We start from the raw sequence: 13,827 nt of genomic DNA, 5'->3' as shown, positions 1-13,827 counted from the left end.
TGACTGGCCTTCTTTTTTTCTTTTCATACTTCTCCTCCCATTCAAGTTTGTGCCTTGCAATTTTGTGCAATGTAAACTTGTATTATATTTGTATTGCATTTAGCAGATTGAAACCAGTGAGAATAGATCATAAATGAGGGTGAATTGACTCATTTTCCTCCCAGTTGCAGTAAAATGTGTTCTCTGTTCATCCCTTCGGGAGATGAGACTTAGATGTGCTTCTGTCACGCACCTGACACTGACATCTGACCTGACAATAGAGAAAGAGATTTCTATCCAGTAATGCAGGACGTTGAGGTGGTGCAACATTTGTGCCATCACAATATGGCAGTGGATAGCTAAATAGCATCCGTTTATTATTATTATTATTATTATTATTATTATTATTATTATTATTATTATTATTATTATTATTATTATTATTATTAACAGTATTTATATACCGCTTTTCAACTAAAAGTTCACAAAGCGGTTTACAGAGAAAAATCAAATAACTAAATGGCTCCCTGTCCCAAAAGGGCTCACAATCTAAAAGATGCAAATGATTACCAGCAGACAGCCACTAGAACAGAGAGTGCTGGGGTGAGGTGGGCCAGTTACTCTCCCCCTGCTAATTTAGGACCAGGGATGAGTTATCATGGGCCCTCAGGTCACAAACGAAGGTGTCTTAATGAGCTCTCTCCACAAAATTTCTCACAGGATTCTAGGGGAAGAGCAGGTCCAGATTTTGGGTCATAGGAAACTTGATGTCTTTCCTGTGACTTTGAGCTCCATGTGACATTGGTTCATTCCTTCCCAGTCTGAAATGTGATGTTTTATTTGACCAAGAGCCTCAAAATCTCAGTGAGTGATGGATGGCTCCTTTCCACCTACTTTCTACACCAGTGTAACATGTCTGTCAACACCCCCCCCCCCCCAAAAAAAAAAGGTATCTTCAATGAAGACTCGGAGTCACATTTCCAGGGTTCAGGAAGGAAGCAAAGCCACTTTTTCGAGCCTGCCCTCCTTCTTTTTTTAACCTCTCCTTTTGCCCAGTACAAAGATCAGTTGTGTAAACATTGCAAGCTTGCTTTTCCATTGTGCTGAATCAGGATAGTTTACTGAACATTTACTGAACGTCACGTTGTTTGCTCATAATCAGGACATGCTCAAAGTGTACTTCAAGCGGTGGGGTACGTGTTCTTGCTGGACTGCCATGTCAGCAAAGAGTGAGGTTCAGTATTTTTCCTATACATTTGCTTCTCCTCCCCTTTTTTGTTTTATTTTTCATGGGGCGGGCAATACCCTTGTAGGCGCTTGTGGAGCAAGTCTAAGCCTTGTCGGCTAAGTAAAAGAGTCCTGGGCCGGTGTTGTGGGGTCAGAAAGCACATTGTGTGACACAATTAGGGGATACATTGAATAAAGCAACAGCTTATGATTAGAATGGCTATTCCAAAAATCCCATACCCAAAGGTCTGTCTAAGCCATGCACAGTTTGGTAGCCATCCTTTAAGCCAATCCCAAAACCTGCTAAAGCCTTCATCTTGTTGTATTTGTGCAGTAAGATTTTTTAGCTCTTCAAGTCATTCCTCTGTACTGCGGCTGTTATCAGTTAGATTAAAGCAGCACATATTTTAAAATGTTGAACATCCATGATGATGTTTAAATAACAGGAAATCAATGGCTGCTCAATTGTCCAGAATTGCCTCACGTAATTCATGTTGTTCTGTATTTAATAAAGCTATCGCTTGAGAGGTGGCATTAATGGCCTTTACAGCATAACAAGCTAATTTGCTTAATTATCTAGCGTTGCCCACCGCTAGTGCTGGGATTCCTATTAGGGAGGTTGCCAATGAAATATACTCGGCTTTACTTAACAATTTTACATTTGAATCACAATCATTGTGGAGTGTTAGAGCATGTTTGGCTCGAGCAATTGGCTTAGGAGGTTACATTATTACAAAACGACTAAGGCAGCACTCTGTGCCATTGGTTAGATTGGCTGGAATAAAGTTAAAGGTCCTGCTTCCACATGTAAAAAACCATCCCTTGGGCAACATGGTATGTTTGTACACAAAGGAGACATTCTGAAAGTTGGAGCAATTGAGTTGTGGGCCTGGGGGTTGATAGCAGAGTTTAGAACAGTTAACAAACCGGGCACAGGTAGCATTGAAAGCAGTCACATATGGTGTATTTAAGGACAATGCATCCAGAGGCAATTCCTTAATTGGTTCTCCCCATTGGAGGTATCCTTCATACCCCTGGCTTGTTAAATTGGTATTAGTAAGATTTTGTAATAGCCAGGCATCATTTAGCAGTTTATCATGAAGCAGCAGTTTACCGGTTATAAGTCTTCGCTCGATTGGCGTAGAGCATGACGCCAGGGGCTGCTTCCGACGGTGGGAGAGATCATTGCATCTCATTGGGCAGCTACCGCCCGCCTTAAGCTGGGCAGTCCCCAGCCAGTAAGGTGTTGCCTCGCCACGGTCCGTTAACCTCATGGGGTGCGTGGGGTTTAGGGTGAAAACCGACAAGCGGATCGACAACTCTGCACCATGCAACAGAAAACAGAAAACTACTGCCCTAAAGCTGGGCACCTGGAACGTTAGGACAATGACACCTGGCTTCTCTGATGACCTGCAAGAAATAGACGACGCACGCAAAACAGCTGTCATCGACATGGAGCTGAGCAGACTGCAGATGGACATTGTCGCCCTTCAAGAGACTAGGCTGCCAGATTCCGGATCTGTCAAGGAGAGAAATTTCTCATTTTTCTGGCAGGGAAAACCACCAAACGAAACCAGGGAACATGGCGTTGGCTTTGCGGTCAGAAATACCCTGCTGAAATCCATCATCCCACCTACTGTGGGAAGTGAAAGAATTTTGTCCCTGCAGCTCCAGTCATCAGCAGGACCTATCACTCTCATCAGTGCTTATGCACCGACTCTGTCGTCTCCAGCAGAAGCCAAAGACAAATTCTATGATGACCTGGCCACCACTGTCAAGAAAATCCCTGTAAAAGAGCCATTGTTCATCCTCGGCGATTTCAATGCTAGAGTTGGTGCTGATAACAGTTCATGGCCCACTTGCTTAGGTCAGTTTGGCACTGGGAGGATGAACGAAAATGGCCAACGCCTGCTAGAGTTTTGCTGTCATCACGGTCTCTGTGTCAGCAACACATTCTTCAACACAAAGCCCCAACATAGAGTCTCTTGGAGACATCCAAGATCAAAGCACTGGCACCAGCTCGACCTGATCCTCACCAGACGCTCCAGCCTTCCCAGCATCAAGATCACACGCAGTTATCATGGTGCTGCCTGCGACACTGACCACTCCCTGGTGTGCAGCAGAGTGAAACTGCAAACAAAGCGACTGTATCACACGAAAAAGGAAGGAAGACCTCGCATTGATACCAGCAAGACCCGGGATCAGAGAAAAGTGGAGGAATTTGCACAAGCGCTTGAGGAATCTCTTCCAGGCCCGGCCGACGCAAACGCATCCAGCAGATTGGAACATTTCAAGAATACCGTTTACAACACCGCCTTGTCCATATTCGGCAAGAAGACCAACAAGGCGGCAGACTGGTTTGAAGCCCACTCTGAGGAGTTGACACCAGTCATTGAGGAAAAGAGGAGAGCTCAAGCAGCATACAAGGTCTGTCCCAGTGAGCGCAACCTGCAGGTCCTCCGAACTGCTCGCAGCAAAGTCCAACAGACTGCCAGGAGATGTGCTAACGACTACTGGCTCCAGCTCTGTTCCGAGATACAGATAGCAGCTGACACGGGCAACATCAAGGGGATGTATGATGGTATCAAGCAGGCCCTAGGTCCAACACAGAAGAAAATTGCCCCTCTGAAGTCTGCCACAGGCGAGGTCATCCAGGATCGGGCGCAGCAGATGGAACGCTGGGTGCAGCACTACTCTGAGCTATATTCCAGAGAAAATGTAGTCACCGAAGAAGCACTGAACAACATTGAGTGCCTGCCTGTGCTGGAAGAGCTTGACAGTGAACCAACCCTAGAAGAACTTCACGTGGCCCTGGACTCCCTTGCCTTTGGCAAGGCACCTGGAAAAGACAGCATCCCTGCTGAAGTCCTAAAATGCTGCAAAGAGATCATCGTCACTGAGCTGCATGAAATCCTCTGTCTCTGCTGGAGAGAAGGTGGAGTACCTCAAGACATGAGGGATGCAAACATCATCACGCTGTACAAGAACAAAGGTGACAGGGGTGACTGCAACAACTACCGCGGCATCTCTCTCCTTAGCATTGTAGGAAAGCTGTTTGCCCGAGTTGTACTAAAGAGGCTCCAGGTACTTGCAGAGAGCGTCTATCCAGAATCGCAGTGTGGATTCCGAGCCAACAGGTCCACCACTGATATGGTATTCTCCCTTAGACAACTGCAGGAGAAATGCAGGGAACAACGACAGCCACTCTTTATAGCCTTCATAGATCTCACAAAGGCTTTTGACCTGGTCAGCAGAGACGGCCTCTTCAAGATTCTCCCCAAGATTGGATGTCCACCCAGGCTCCTCAGCATCATCAGATCCTTCCACAAGGACATGAAGGGCACTGTTGTCTTCGATGGCTCCACATCAGACCCTTTTGACATCTGAAGCGGAGTGAAGCAGGGCTGTGCTCTTGCACCAACCTTGTTTGGGATTTTCTTCGCTGTCCTGCTGAAGCAGGCCTTTGGAACTGCAACAGAAGGCATCTATCTCTGGACCAGATCAGACGGAAAGCTCTTCAACCTCTCCAGACTGAGAGCAAAATCCAAAGTCCAGCTGAAATGTCTGCGTGACTTCCTCTTTGCCGACGATGCAGCTGTCACTACCCACTCTGCCAAAGATCTCCAGCAGCTCATGGATCGTTTTAGCAAGGCCTGCCAAGATTTTGGACTGACAATCAGCCTGAAGAAAACACAAGTCATGGTTCAGGATGTGGACTCACCTCCCTGCATTACAATCTCTGAGCATGAACTGGAGGTTGTCCATGACTTTGTGTAGCTTGGCTCAACGATCTCCGACACTCATTCTCTCGATACCAAGCTAAACAAGCGCATCGGTAAAGCAGCTACCACGTTTTCCAGACTCACAAAGAGAGTCTGGTCCAACAAGAAGCTGACGGAACATACCAAGATCCAGGTCTACAGAGCTTGCGTCCTGAGTACACTTCTGTACTGCAGCGAGTCATGGACTCTTCGCCCACAACAGGAGAGGAAACTGAGCGCTTTCCACATGCGCTGCCTCCGACGCATCCTCGGCATCACCTGGCAGGACAAAGTTCCAAACAACACAGTCCTGGAACGTGCTGGAATCCCTAGCATGTATTCACTGCTGAAACAGAGACGCCTGCGTTGGCTTGGTCATGTCGTGAGAATGGATGATGGCCGGATCCCAAAGGATCTCCTCTATGGAGAACTCGTGCAAGGAAAGCGCCCTACAGGTAGACCACAGCTGCGATACAAGGACATCTGCAAGAGGGATCTGAAGGCCTTAGGGATGGACCTCAACAAGTGGGAAACCCTGGCCTCTGAGCGGCCCGCTTGGAGGCAGGCTGTGCAGCATGGCCTTTCCCAGTTTGAAGAGACACTTGGCCAACAGTCTGAGGCTAAGAGGCAAAGAAGGAAGGCCCATAGCCAGGGAGACAGGCCAGGGACAGACTGCACTTGCTCCCGGTGTGGAAGGGATTGTCACTCCCGGATTGGCCTTTTCAGCCACACTAGACGCTGTGCCAGAACCACCTTTCAGAGCGTGATACCATAGTCTTTCGAGACTGAAGGTTGCCAATACAAGGCATCATTATTTATATTGCCTGGTTGATGGCACACAGGAATCAGGCATGTCCCAAATAAATCCCCTGCAGCGAATTCAGTGGACAGACAGAAGTGTGAAGTGTTAACAATCTGAGTGAGGCGCTCCCATAAATTATATTTTATACACTTGTTGACCAGCCCCCAGCGGGATCACTAACAATAGTAGAAAACACATCATTAACACCATTGAGTTTTTTGTAACCTCAGCCATCATTGCTAGAAGCAGTTTTTCAGGGGTTTCTGTTCACCGGATGTCATCAGCTGCCTTTGGGCCTTCGATGTCGGCACCTTCAGATCTCCCCAGGTTATGGGATGAACCTCCTGTTGGGGTCTTTTGGTTGGCCATCTGTTCCTTGGTTGCTCCTGTAGTCTCAGTGTCATCTGGAAGTTGGGGATCAAATTCTCCAGGCCCCGATTCCATGACATCCTTAGCTGGCTGCACACACCGCGCTTGTACCCAAAGCATTCCTGTGGAAGTAAGCACAGCAGCATAGCCTCGCCCCCAAGTTTCCAATGGGGTTGGGCCTTTCCATTCTGGGTCTGGCAGTTGTCTATAATAAACCATGTGTCAGGGTAATGGTTTCATGACTCCTTCATGTCTTTCGTGAGGAGTAAACCCTTCTGCATTTAATGTTAAAAAATTTAAAGTATATAATAAAGTATAGAGTGTTTCCTGAATATGTATTGGCCCAAATGAACCATGTCTCATATCCCCCGTTTTTAATTGTTTAAATAAGAGGGCTTTAATAGATCAGTGGGTGTGCTCTACAATAGCTTGACCTGTAGAGTTATAAGGGATGCCGTGTTTAAGAATAATATTCCAGGTTGTGCAAAAGGAAAGAAGCTCCTTTGAAGTATAAGCTGGAGCGTTGTCTGTTTTTAGTGTAGCTGGTTTCCCCATTTTACACTGCATGTAAAAGGTGGGCAATCACATGTTTGGTGGTTTCCTTTTTAAAGGGAGAAGCCCAAACATAGCCAGAATAGGTATCAATAGACATGTAAATAGGGTTTGAATTCAGGAACATGAGTAACGTCCATTTGCCATAATTAGTTTGTATGGGTCCTGCGGGGATTTACTGCATGCGGGAACAAAGAGAGTGCTTGAGAGCAATGAGGACAAGCATGGACAATTGTTTGTGCTTGTGATAAGGGAATTAAGAATTGTTTCAATAACATTTTTGCAGATTGATGGGAGAAGGTGTGACTAGCTATGGGATAAGAGAATCAAGCATTCACTGATGAAATAGGGAGGCTTCTAAGAGCCTGATCAGCTCTGTCATTTCCTTCAGATAAGAAGCCCAGAGGCTGGCTATGACTATGAATGTGGGCAGCAAAATAAGGTTGGGTTTGGTTTTGAAGCAAATTCTGCAAAGTGAGAAACAGGCTTAATAAATTGTAATCAAGCTGGGATGTAATGCACACTAGGGGTAGATGTTCTAAAAGATTGTAGACATACTGGGTGTCCACTATTAAATTAAAAGGCTGATCACTCATGAACTTGAAAGCCATAAAAACAACAGCTAATTCAACTCTGTGGGCAGAGGTTTGGAGGCTTGCTGACTCTGGGTTTTTGTTGAGAACCCACACCTAGCCAGACAACATCTGGACAAAGGAAATGTACAAAGATGAAGGGGGTGGGGTGGGGAGAGAAGAGCCCACTTGTTTGTTTATTGGACTAGCATGCTACAAAGGAATGCAACTCTCTTTGAAAATGACCGTTTTTTTCTATATTTAAGCACTGCTTTCCGGTTTTAGAATTTTGTTGTAGAGCAGCAGTGAGGAGGGTGGCCTTATGACTTTGATTACCTATATTGTGACAAGTTTTTATCATATCAGCCAGCACTAAGTCTCTTACTGCAGTCAAGGGTTGGAGTGCTTTCCTGCAATCTTCATTTGCATTATCTATTGCTAGTTTTAACAGCAATTCTTCACCTGCCTCGGGATTTTCTACTTGCTTAGTAATTGCCTCCTGGAGGTGATTTACAAAATCCACATATGGTTCTGCAGCTCCCTGCCAGACTGTTGCAAAAGACTTCCCGGGCTTGCCGGAACCTTGTGCGATGCCCATAGGGCACAATTAGCTGTCTCATTCAAATACTGGTTTCCTAATTGCACTTGCATGTCTGTGGTGCTAAACTGTCCTTCCCCTGCTTTCAGGGCTTCTCTGGCCATGGCTTCCATGACTGAAGCCTGCCTGTGAGGGGTAGTTTCTGACTGTTCTTTCTTTTCTAGAGGAGCTGGGGCAGAGGGGGGAGGAACATAAGCTAGTGGGGGGAGATTTTCTTTAGGAGGGGGATTGCTTATTTTTTCCTCTTGTTCCTGTAACTCTGGCTGCAGAGCACATCATCTAATGCCTTCAAGACAGAGATGCCATGCATGAAGGACCTGAATGGGGGCTCGTGGTTCTGCATGTAATGCCCCTCCAATTTGGTCCTAGTCTTTTATCCTAAAAGTGCCTCCCTCGGGATACCAGGGGCACTGCTCCCCAACGGTATGAACTAATGCTGTAACCTCCCGGGAGGGAACAGGATGCTGAGCCTTGTGAAGGAGGAATTGCAAATCATTGCGATGCTGGACTTGAGCCGCCGACAGGGATGCCCCCATACTTACCGGGATCCGAGGATGCGAGGACAAGTCTGAAATCCTTGCCAGGCGTGGTAAGCTGGTTTGGGATGTCCCGGGTCCCTGTTCGGGCACCAGATGAAGCAATGAAGACTTGGAGTCACATTTCCAGGGTTCAGGAAGGAAGCGAAGCTGCTTTTCTGAGCCTGCCCTCCTTCTTTTATTGACCTCCCCTTTTGCCCAGTACAAAGGTCAGTTGTGTAAACATTGCAAGCTTACTTTTCCATTGAGCTGAATCAGGATTGTTTACCGAACGTCACGCTGTTTGCTCATGATCAGGACGTGCTCAAAGTGTGCTTCAAGCAGGGGGGGGGGAGCAAATGTGCTTGCCGGACTGCCACGTCAGCAAAGAGTGAGGTTCAGTATTTTTCCTATACATTTGCTTCACTTCAATACTCAGGTTATTCTGAATCCACTGAATTCCCCATGGGGGGGAACAGACACACAACCATTGGCTGCGAATCAGACAAACATGTTCTCTTTACACCTGCAGATAGTCAAAAAAGTTCTGGTCTGCAATGACCCGTCCTATAATTCGAAAAATCCCTGACTTTAGCTCATGAAAGCATGAGGGGCAGACAGCAGCCACTTAAGGATCTTGTAACTAAAACCCTTGAATTCTCCTTGGGATGTTCTGATGTGCAACATTTGTGCCATCACAATTTCACTTATGGCAGTGGATAGCTAAATGGCACCCATTTAGGACCAGGGATGAGCCATCACAGGCCCTCAGCTCCCAAACGAAGGTGTCTTGATGAGCTCACTCCACAAAAGTTCTCACAGGATTCTAGGGGAAGAATAGATCTAGAATTTGGCTCATAGGAAACTGGATGTCTTTCCTGTGACACTGAGCTCCATGTGACATTGGTTCATTCCTTCCCAGTCTGAAGTGTGATGTTTTAGTTGACCAACAGCCTCAAAATCTCAGTGAGTCATGGATGGCTCCTTTCCACCTGCTTTCTACGCCAGTACCCTGCACATGCCTGATCTTGTCTGATCTCAGAAGCTAAGCAGTGTCAGGCCAGGTTAGTACTTGGATGGGAGACCACCTGGGAATACCGGGTGCTGTATGCTCGTACCATAGTCTTTCGAGACTGAAGGTTACCAACCATGACATGTCTGTCAACACTCCCCCCCCAAAGTTATCTTCAATACTCTGGTTATTCTGAATCCACTGAATTCCCCATGGGGGGGGGAACAGAATCACAACCATTGGCTATGAATCAGACAAACATGTTTTCTTTACCCTTGCAGATAGTCAAAAAAAGTTCTGGTCATAAGAACATAAGAACAGCCCCACTGAATCAGGCCATAGGCCCATCTAGTCCAGTTTCCTGTATCTCACAGCAGCCCACCAAATGCCCCAGGCAGCACACCAGATAACAAGAGACCTCATCCTGGTGCCCTCCCTTGCATCTGGCATTCTGACATAACCCATTTCTAAAATCAGGAGGTTGCACATACACATCATTGCTTATAACCCATAATGGATTTTTCCTCCAGAAACTCGTCCAATCCCCTTTTAAAGGCGTCTAGGGTAGATGCCAGCACCACATCCTGTGGCAAGGAGTTCCACAGACCGACCACAAGCTGAGTAAAGAAATATTTTCTTTTGTCTGTCCTAACCTGCCCAACACTCAATTTTAGTGGATGTCCCCTGGTTCTGGTATTATGTGACAGTGTAAAGAGCATCTCCCTATCCACTCTGTCCATCCCCTGCATAATTTTGTATGTCTCAATCATGTCCCCCCTCAGGCATCTCTTTTCTAGGCTGAAGAGGCCCAAACGCCGTAGCCTTTCCTCATAAGGAAGGTGCCCCAGCCCCGTAATCATCTTAGTCGCTCTCTTTTGCACCTTTTCCATTTCCACTATGTCTTTTTTGAGATGCGGTGACCAGAACTGGACACAATACTCCAGGTGTGGCGTTACCATCGATTTGTACAACGGTATTATAATACTAGCCGTTTTGTTCTCAATACCCTTCCTAATGATCCCAAGCATAGAATTGGCCTTCTTCACTACCGCCGCACATTGAGTCGACACTTTCATCGACCTGTCCACCACCACCCCAAGATCTCTCTCCTGATCTGTCACAGACAGCTCAGAACCCATCAGCCTATATCTAAAGTTTTGATATTTTGCCCCAATGTGCATGACTTTACACTTACTGACATTGAAGCGCATCTGCCATTTTGCTGCCCATTCTGCCAGTCTGGAGAGATCCTTCTGGAGCTCCTCACAATCACTTCTGGTCTTCACCACTCGGAAAAGTTTGGTGTCATCTGCAAACTTAGCCACCTCACTGCTCAACCCTGTCTCCAGGTCATTTATGAAGAGGTTGAAAAGCACCGGTCCCAGGACAGATCCTTGGGGCACACCACTTTTCACCTCTCTCCATTGTGAAAATTGCCCATTGACAACCACTCTCTGCTTCCTGGCCTCCAACCAGTTCTCAATCCATGAGAGGACCTGTCCTCTAATTCCCTGACTGTGGAGTTTTTTCAGTAGCCTTTGGTGAGGGACTGTGTCAAACACCTTCTGAAAGTCCAAATATATAATGTCCCAAATCCACATGCCTATTGACCTTTTCAAAGAATTCTATAAGGTTCGTGAGGCAAGACTTACCCTTACAGAAGCCATGCTGACTCTCCCTCAGCAAGGCCTGTTCGTCTATGTGTTTTGAGATCCTATCTTTGATGAGGCATTCCACCATCTTACCCGGTATGGATGTTAGGCTGACCGGCCTATAGTTTCCCGGGTCCCCCCTCTTTCCCTTTTTAAAAATAGGCGTGACATTTGCTATCCTCCAATCTTCTGGCACTGTGGTCATTTTGAGGGACAAGTTGCATAACTTAGTCAAGAGATCTGCAACTTCATTCTTCAATTCCTTAATAACTCTTGGTTTATTGGACTGCAATGACCTGTCCTGTAATTATAATAATCACTGCCTTCAGCTCCTGAAAGCACCAGGGGCAGACAGCAGCCACTGAAGAATTTTGTAACTAAAAATCTTGAATTCTCCTTGGGAGCTGGTGATCTGCTTCAATCCCTTTATAAAGCCTCTCTTCAAAACAATGGGCATCATGTAGATTTAGGAGGCTATGGCTGCAATCCTGACCACACTTTCCTGAGAGTATGCCCCATTGAACAAAATAGAACATACTGGTAGACCTGGTTAGGATTGTGCCCTAACTGAAGATAACATTCCACAGTGGATGATTGAGAGTCAGACATGGTGTAAAGGTCCTGTATCCCTCACCCCTTTGGCTGTCAAGTTTGTTTCCATAGTTTTGTTTCTTTGTTTGCAAAGGCCGATGGTTTTGTGGCCCCAGCACTGCAAGAGTGCTGCACCTTGAGAGTCTTTGAGCGCAATTGAGACTGAGACCAAGATATGCTCCTGTTCAGGCTGTTCTCGTTGCTGCTTCTGCTGCTTTTGCTTCTGCCTCATGTTGTCAGCAAGAACTCTAAATCCAGTTGGGTTCTGCTTCCCAACATTCAATGCAGCCTCCAAGATTCTTCTGATGATGATCTTGTCATTGGCGAATTTGTCCCTCTCCGTGTTGCTGAACTGAAGGAGGTTTCTTTCAGCAAAACTCCGTATGTGTCTTCACTGGAGGCTTAGTAAGTAGCTCTATTTTGCTTGAAAGTTGTACCAAGGGCCACACTGGCAGTCTGGTTCTCCTGCTTCCCATGTATGGTTGTGTGGTCATAGCGCTGTGAGCATCCATGTCACCACGAATGCCTTTGAGTGCAGTTTGGATGGTGGCCTCCTTTTCTCAGCCCCATCCATTCAGCTGTGTGTGTTCATTTTAATTCTCCTAGTTGCCCTGATTAGTAGCCTGGAGTCCTTGTGATTTCTCTGAGGTGATGGGGAGAGCTTTGCAACTAAAAATAGATTTGAATCTTGGCTACTGGTATCCAAACACCACCCTATAGTATCTGCTTAATGCTGGATTCCCACAGTTTTTCTCCTTTGAGTGAGAGGCAGAAATATCCCCAATTATTGAGTTGAACTGATAATCTGCACTTCGTTAAAACCAAGGCACAGTTTCCAATGTGGTAGTGAACCTGTGTCTGGTCAGTTCCAGTGCAGACTGGAGGCTGGGACTGCGTGATAGATTCCTGAGAAGTTCAAGAGAGTCACACCACATATTGAAATCCGTATGGACGTCCTTTTAGACCTGATCAGCACTGAGGCTAAATACTCTTCTCCTGACAGGGACGTTTCTGATCATTTTCTTTCCCCATTGATTTCTGTAGTAAAGTAAAGGTGTAGAAGGGAGTGGGGAAACTCTAAAAATATTTTAGATAATGATAAAGTATGAGAGATAATAATAGAAAGAAAACTAGAATTTCAAGGAGGACACCAGTCTAGAACCCTTGTCCTTCATATACTAGCTTTCTGCATGCGTGGATTTTATTTTTGTACAGAGGAGCATATGAGGTGGTACATCCAGGCACAGAATTATTTCTGTACTGAGAAATACATCTGGTCTAAGAGGCAAGAAGGCAGTGAGGATCTGTCAGGCTGCTGTCAGAACAAAAACCACCCACCCCATAGGTTGGCATCTTGAGTGTGTGTTTATTGATTGAATCATCTGTTCCTTAATTGTAAAATTTACTGATTCGTTTGGACTCTGGGCAGATTACAGCAGTGACCAACAAATGTACCTGATCAACTGCATCCCTCAAAAGGTTCAAAATCTGTTTTAGGAAATGGAAAAGATGTGGGGAAACAGCGGCAGACCAAAGTAATATAGCAACCATCTTTTCACAATGACAGAGTATTTTATGAAGGTTTTGCCCTAGTGCTGCATCTACACAGTGACTAGCATGCCAGTGACACAGGGGTGTGCCGTGGTGGGGAGGCAGATGAGACAGAGCCTCCCCACTGGAGTTCTTTGAGAAGCTCCACCGCCATGTGAAGTGCCCAAGGACCCACAACCCACACACTCTGTACATGGGTTGTGGATGTTTGGGTGCCTCTTATGGCATCAACGCTTTTTGAAGATCTCCGGTAGGGAGGCTCTGCCTCACCTGCCTCCCCACCCACTTCACATTCCTTCGGTAACAGCTTCTAAGAGTCAGAAAGACCATGGTGGGTACATTAATCCAGAAATGTGCATTGGGACCTCACACTGCATGTAAATATCATTTCAGCATAATTCTCAAGTACTACCACCATGTCCTGGCCTTGGTATTTGCTGTGAGTGAGATCAACAAGGATGCCAGCCTCTTACCCAATAGCACGTTGGGATACAAGATCTTTGAAAATGCTTACAATGCCTTAGGAACCAGCTTTGGAAAAATGTCCCTCCTTTTTGCAGGACAGGGGAATCCCCTGAACTACCACTGTGGTGGGAACAGGAACCTAGTGGCCATCATTGGCGGGCTCACCCCCCAAAACACCAAG

General features: G+C 46.2%; 1 protein-coding gene and 1 pseudogene across 1 annotated transcript in view; both read left to right on the top strand.

The window, feature by feature from the left end:
* Positions 1-13,827, top strand: part of LOC136653931 (zinc transporter ZIP2-like) — a gene marked incomplete at its 5' end in the record, with an annotated part of 419,271 nt that overhangs the window by 109,158 nt on the left and 296,286 nt on the right. The gene's annotated exons all lie outside the window — the stretch shown is intronic.
* On the top strand, positions 9,370-9,488 carry LOC136655148 (5S ribosomal RNA; annotated as a pseudogene).

This window comes from Tiliqua scincoides, chromosome 5 (genome assembly GCF_035046505.1).
Source record: "Tiliqua scincoides isolate rTilSci1 chromosome 5, rTilSci1.hap2, whole genome shotgun sequence".
Classification (NCBI taxonomy): domain Eukaryota; kingdom Metazoa; phylum Chordata; class Lepidosauria; order Squamata; family Scincidae; genus Tiliqua; species Tiliqua scincoides.
This window is presented reverse-complemented; position numbering and strand designations above follow the sequence as displayed.